Here is a 6578-nt window from a genome sequence, read left to right as displayed (position 1 = left end):
GAAGAAGTAAATTCAATCTCTGGACCAACTTGGCGAGTTAAGCATTTTTTTTAAACCTTTCACAACCTGATCTGTTCCGTTACTGAACATACATCAACAAGGCGTAACATTATGACCCCCTGCCTAATATTGTGTTGGTCTTCCTCTTGCTGCTAAAACAGCCCTGACCCACTGAGGCCATGTCCACAATAATACGTTTTCGTTTGAAAACGCATCTTTTTCTCTCCGCTTTGGCCTTCCGTTCACACTGAGACGGCGTTTTCGGTCAAGGAAAATGCAGCGTTTTAAAAAACGCTCTCCAAAGCGGATACATTTGAAAACGCCGTTTTCGCGTCGCAGTGTGGACATCGAACCCGGAGCCTTTTCGAAAATGCTGACACATTTTAGTCATGTGATGCAGTCATGTGATCAATTAAACTAAGATATAGGGCATTATACAGCAGTTGTTTTGATTGCTCTCAATTTTGACAGCCCTATTAAATGTTAATATCAATTTATTCATGCTCCAGATAGCTTTTCTCCAAATTATTTAATTCTCACTCGCTTTTGCAACTTTGTACTTTTGTGGTACTCACAGCAACAACTCCACCTCATTGTTAGTCCATTTAAAAAGCTCGGTGCTTTTTCTCGACATTTTGCCGCGACGTTTCAAAGAGCCAGAAAGTAAATAAACAGCAGACAGAAATGAGGCAGTTCGAATCGTCTTGCGTTTCACGCATGCGCAGTACTGGAACGTAAGCGTTTTCAGCCGTTTCAATGTGGACGCACAACTCTGTGAAAACGAATAAAAACAATGTGTGGACGCGGAGCGTTTTCAGACGTATACGCCGTTTTCAAATTTATTCGGGCTAGTGTAGACGTAGCCTGAGGCATAGACTCCACTAAACCCCTGAAGGTTTGCTGCGGTACCAAAATTTTAGCAACAGATCCTTTAAGTCCTGTAAGTTGTGAGGTGGGCTTCCTCCTCACAGACTTGTTTGTCCAGTACGTCACACAGATGCTCGACTGGATTGAGATCTGGGGAATTTGGAGGCCAAGTCAACACCTCACACTCGTTGTTGTGCTCATGAATCCATTCCTGATCCATTTTTGCTTCATGGTAGGGCACATTATCCTGCTGACAGAGGTCACAGCCATCAGATGACTGCTTCCATCATAGGGGGTAAACAGTGTGCAACAATGCGTAGGTAGGTGGTATGAGTCAAAGTAACATCCATATGGATGGCAGGACCAAGGTTTCCCAGCAGAACATTGACTAAAGTCTTACATTGCCTTTATGCAGCCCCATACACAACAAACTGTGCCCTGTGTACTCTGACAGCTTAATATAAGACAACATAACATCCCCACTGTTTATCTCAGTTATCTATTTGTACCACTTTATGAATGTTATAAAACTGCAATTCCTATGTGGAGCAGTCCAAACTCTTCAAAATACTTTTGAATTTATTTTGCCTTAGGTGATGAATCTGATAACATTGTTTTCCCCCATGAATTATTGATACTATTGTGATACTATTAACAGCAGAGCTTTTATGGCCATATCACAGTGTTTAGTCTCTTAGCTCATCTGTGTTTGATCAAGAGAGTGTTCAGGTAGATGACTATAAATTGTCTCCTTTCAAAGAGAATGTGATATATACTTAACGCTCTGGAAACATTAGTAATTGTATCTTCAGTTTATAAAATCAATCAGTAATGGTCAAGGATGAACTTTAAGGCCCCACTGTTGTATGTTGATAAACACTTTCAGCTGTCTCATAATAGTGTGTAAACAGCCTACTAAACTGTATCAACTGTGAATTATCGGATATGAATTAAGTATAAACGTCAATAAACTGTAAACACTCCTGTAAATTCTCCCATCATCTGTAGAGCTGTTTAGATATCTGATCTAGATGAAAGGTAATTAAAAAACAGCTGAAAAAGATGTGAGACCTCACCACAGTCTAATGTATTGGTTGTGGCTTATGATCAGCACGGTAGGGGCATTTTGTTGCACATACCTATATTTAAGCCAGTCCCAGAGGTCAGGCCAAACAAAGCGTCAGGAAAAGGCCCCTGCTCTTGTGCGGTAGGCTGGCGCAGCACTCCTAGACTGAAAAACAACAGGAAACACATGTGGATGGCTCAATACATGGAGGAGGAACGGCTTGCTCACCAAACAGCCAGGAACCTGGGATCCCAGGACTGAGACCCGACCTGACCGGGCCCTTTCCCACTGACACTTCCTCATCCGCTAGACCAGGGCAAAGGTCGGGGGGAGTGGAAAGGGCTGGGCACATATCTGTGCTGAGCTCAGCTTCAGGAAGCAGGCACAGGGTGAGGAATGGAGGGAGTGAGGGGAGCGGATGATGAATGTTTTTGTCTTATCTAAGGGCACTGTCATGCTTACATAACAGATAAACACTGCCACGGTGCTTAAAGCCTCTGCAAAGCTATCCTTGCATTATAGATCAGAAGAGCGCATTAATATATCTTGGTATTTATATACAAAGATAACAGTTATAGCAGCCAGCTGGGCGGAAAAGCAGCACATACGTCTTGTACTCGAAGCTGAAGCGGACAAGCAGGATCACAGAGCAACTTGAACAGAGGCTGGAACGGGCGGCTGTCATCTGATGTACATCAACTTTTTTTCAGAATCATGCACAAGTTATCATCCTACTCGTCTGTCTTTCATCTGCCTATTTTCTCTCGGGTGCCATTCATTTTCAAGTCAAATGGAAAACAGGGCAGAGTTTAGTCTGAGTTTGGGAAAACGGTAATCTCCTTTTCCAGTCTGTTCCAGCGACTCGCAGCGTAGCCAATGTCAATGTTTAGCCACGGCGCAGCAAGCGGGCCAATTGCTTAGCAGAAAGGGAACGATATCATTTTCTAAATCTGACAAACATACATCCCTCTTTTGTTTTCATCACACCTATGTCGTAACATCGCACGTCCATTTATTTTTCCTTTGTTATTTTTTTGGTTTGTTTGTTTTTCATGTCCATGTTTTCAGTTTTTCCTGTTGGTAAGTATGTCATGTATTGTACTTTTGGAGATGCTTTCCTGGCTCTAAACTTCAGCACCCATTCTGGAGGTGCAACTCTATTTGAGTTCCAGAGCGGGAGAAGGAACGCAACAGCTCATTTGCAACACAGCAAACACATAAATTCATAACGCACGACATGAGTAAATGTGTTTCACATGCGCCGCGTCTGCATTTTGTTCAAATGTTCGACATGCACATTTTTTTATTCATCTTTTGAAACTGTTTTAAGCAAAATAGGGAATAAACTATGAGTCTGGTGAGCTGAGCCCTTGTAATGTGGAAAAAATGTATTAATAGTACAACACACAGAACTGTTTCCTGTTATTATTCTTTGTTAACTTCTACGGTGGTAATTATCTCTACTGTACCTTTTTGGAACTGCTGCCCCCATGATGCTTTGGAGGATGTAAACAGGAAGCGTATTGTTGTTATGGATACAGTACGCAGTAGTCTCCTTGTGTTCCTTTGCAGTCCATGTTCATTGGCGAACTGGCGCTATCAGATTATTATGGAGAATTAGCTATTAGTCTGTGTTTGCGAGTAGGGTCACTGCTTGCTTTGATGCTTTAAAAAGTTTTAAAGTAACTGATGTGCTTCAAAGCTGCAGCTGCAGATTTTGTGTTAATACTGTAAGTGGGCCAAATGAGTGGCCAAACTACACAAAATTGACTTTTTGTTGTTTCTAGGACACCTGTGGCTTTCACCTCACAGACTATCTTTCTGTCACACAAAACCTTGGGGAGGCACCTCGTAGTTAGAAAGCATTTGCTGTAGATTGTTTTTACAGTGTCAGGTTATATAAGTTGAGCTTAATTATTTCCTCCAAGTAGCCTAACATAATTTTAAAATAAAGAAACTAATGGGGGGGGGAAGCTTTTAGGGCAGCTGACCTGTCAGGGCACGATTTGGTCGTCTTTTTTCAGGCTTATGTGTTCTGTATCCTAGAGTAACTTTTAAAAAAGTAATGATTTTTTTAAATGTGTAACCATCCATCCATCCTCTTCCACTTATCCGGGGCCGGGTCGCAGGAACAGCAACCTAAGCAGAGAAGCCCAGACCTCCCTCTCCCCAGCCACCTCCTCCAGCTTGTCCGGGGGAACACCAAGGCATTCCCAGGCCAGTCGAGAGATATATTCTCTCCAGCGTGTCCTGGGCCTGCCCCGGGGCCTCCGCCCGGTGGGACGTGCCCAGAAAACCTCACCCAGGAGGTGCCCAGGAGGCATCCTTGTCAGATGCCAGAACCACCTCAAATGGCTCGTTTCGGTGTAGAGGAGCAGCGGCTCTACTCGGCCCCTCCAGGATGGCTGAACTTCTCCCCTCCAGGATGGCTGAACTTCTCACCCTAGCTCGTGACCGGGAACTAGTCCGACTTATTGCCGGCTATGCGGACCAAGCTCTTGCAACGGTTTTATAGGGATCGAATGGCCCGTCGCAATGGGCCAGACATCCCATACTCCCACAGGACCTCCCACAGGAAACCCCGAAGGACACAGTCCTGTGGGAGGGGGGACTTGGAGAAGCCAAGTCCACAAAACACATATAGACTGGTTGGGCAAACTCCCATGCGCCCTCAAGTATCCTTGAGAGGATAAAGAGCTGGTTCAGTGTTCTGGGACCAGAACGAAAACTGCATTGTTCCTTCAGTAACCGAGGTTCGACTAACGGATGGACTCTCCTTTCCAGCACCCTGGCATAGACTTTCCCAGGGAGTCTGAGGAGTGTGATCCCCCTATAGTTGGAACACACCCTCCGGTCCCTCCTTGTATGTAGACCAAGACTGGCAAATGCTTGACGAAAAAAATATTTCATTGATATTTTCGTTCTATCCACCCAGATAACTGAGCAGATGACTGTAACTGTAATGTAATTACTGGATTTAATACAGTAATACGTTACATTACTGCGTTACTAAAAAATGTAATGGGGTTACAGTAATACATGACTTTGGAACGTGTTACATCCAACCTTGGTGCAAAGTGCTTGTACAGTTTATAGCTGTAGCTTAGTAGCTTGCTAGCCTAATTCAGCACTTCACTCTTTCATTCAGATGTGTCCAGTTCCAGCTCCACAAACCAACATGGTGTTGCTAAAATGTAGTGTCCAGAGACCAATCATTGAGTGTCACCATGGCTACAGCCACCTGTTATATACTTTTAGCATGGGAAGTTGAAGGCATTTCTGGTAAAGAAAAGATGCTAACAGAGGCTAATTTAGCTTTCTGGTTGCTGATACTTACATTTGATATGCTGAAAGTTCCTCGAGCACTACACAGAGGTTAAAAATCTTACTTTCTTCTGCATTTTTCAAATTTCAATCTGTCTAAAAATAAATCTATAATTTTCAAAGTTAGTTATCTAATAGTAAATTAATTATAGCCACATAATCTTACATGGAATGATGATGAGTTCCTACCAAACTTGCAAAATTATGATTGACTGATATATACATATATAAATAAAACAGAGTTGAGTTCTTCTTGGGGTGATCGTGGTCGTCTTGTAATCAGAAGGTTGCCAGTTCGAGCCCCGGCTCCGACAGTCTCGGTCATTGTGTCCTTGGGCAAGACACTTTACCTGTTGCCTACTGATGGTGGTCAGAGGGCCCGGTGGCGCCAGTGTCGGCAGCCTCACCTCTGTCCGTGCACCCCAGGGCAGCTGTGGCTACAATGTAGCTTGCCATCACCAGTGTGTGAATGGGTGGGATGACTGAATGCAGTGTAAAGCGCTTTGGGGTCCTTAGGGACTAAGTAAAGCGCTATACAAATACAGGCCATTTACCATATTCATCTATTCATAACACCAGCACCGTGGTACCACTTCATGCCACCCACATTCAGCAGTGAGTTTTTAAACTTTCTTTCATATTTCAAGTATTTTGGCATCATTTTTGAGTCCCACACACTGACAGACTTGTGCGTCAAAACCTCGTGTAAAAACCCATTCCACGTCATCCAAAACCATGTAGCACTACTCATATCTACAAGTTATATGTCTTGGGGATTATCAGCATTGTCTCCTGTCAGAACATGATGGTGTGTTTCTGCAACCCTATCCAAAGTCAACATCAGAGACTGAGCAGACTTAAGCCGGAGATTCCCAGGTGTGCTCCTGACATGCCAGGACGTACCAGCAAAAAAAAAAACTAACAATGTGTTCCAGTAACACACAGATGAACCGACACAGACGTAAAACTAGCACATGTACTTACACGCTTTAAATAGCTGTCAGCTAATCGACATGGGAAACTGTTGATTTAGTGAAACCTGAAAAAAGAATCAATCACTTTCTTGCATGTTTAAACTGTGGTGACTCTGCAAGATTAAATGAGTTTAGATGAATTTCTTTCTCATTTGCTTTTCATCTTCATTCGCCTCGGTGGTCATAGGCAAAGCTATTCCGATGGTAATGAAAATAAATACAGGCCTTGGGAAGCTATGTCCATTCCAAGAGCCATTCATCTATGAAGCAACCTCATTCTTATATAAGAGTCCCTATTTGGATTTGGTTCACATCACCGTTTATTTAACGTAATTTCCCTAAATAGT

This window comes from Perissodus microlepis, chromosome 13 (genome assembly GCF_051167445.1).
Source record: "Perissodus microlepis isolate ML-2025 ecotype Zambia chromosome 13, ASM5116744v1, whole genome shotgun sequence".
In the NCBI taxonomy this organism is placed as follows: Eukaryota; Metazoa; Chordata; class Actinopteri; order Cichliformes; family Cichlidae; genus Perissodus; species Perissodus microlepis.
This window is presented reverse-complemented; position numbering follows the sequence as displayed.